Source organism: Orycteropus afer, unplaced genomic scaffold (genome assembly GCF_000298275.1).
Source record: "Orycteropus afer afer isolate SDZICR_OR568_19922 unplaced genomic scaffold, OryAfe1.0 scaffold00247, whole genome shotgun sequence".
NCBI lineage: Eukaryota > Metazoa > Chordata > Mammalia > Tubulidentata > Orycteropodidae > Orycteropus > Orycteropus afer.
Genome location: NW_006921834.1, coordinates 1,940,584 through 1,941,202, shown reverse-complemented (window position 1 = coordinate 1,941,202; position 619 = coordinate 1,940,584). Strand labels below are relative to the sequence as shown.

Sequence of the window (619 nt, the reverse complement as noted above, 5' to 3'; positions counted from 1 at the left end):
CCTCGGAAACCCAAGGAGGGGTTGCTATGAGTCAGGGCTGACTCGACGGCACATAACAACAACAACAACAATCATGTGTCCAACCCTAATTTACATACTTTTGGGGCAGAAACTTTTGTAGACCTGCCCAATATTGTGTGGTTGTATCTAACCATAGCTTAGCGCAGGCCTGGAGTAGGGTATCTGTGTATATAATTCACAGTTCAATATATGTATCTTTGGAAGTGGTAGGGAATGCCAGCCTGTGCACATATCTTTATCCTATATGCACATGTAAGAGTTTACATCGTAATTAGAGAGACATTCTACCTGGGACCTCCAGGCAACTGTATAGATTGGTTAAGAAAGACTGGTAACTCCTCCTGCCTCTGCTTTCTTTCAGTGACCCAAGTTTTGCTCGTCTAGGTCAGATGGTCTTGGAGTATGAGCACCCTCTGAAAAAGCTTACAGAGGAGTTTGGGCCACATACAAAGGCAAGTTTCCTGAGAGAGTAGAGAATTCTTTAGTCAAGAGTATATTGTCCCTCAGAAAAGGCATTTGATAAAATCCAACACCCATTTCTGATCAAAACTCTCAGCAAAATAGGAGTAGAAGGGACATTCCTCAACATAATAAAAGG

General features: G+C 42.5%; 1 protein-coding gene across 1 annotated transcript in view; it reads left to right on the top strand.

The window, feature by feature from the left end:
- NCKAP1L (NCK associated protein 1 like) overlaps window positions 1-619 on the top strand; it is a 120,155-nt gene that overhangs the window by 21,756 nt on the left and 97,780 nt on the right. The gene's annotated exons all lie outside the window — the stretch shown is intronic.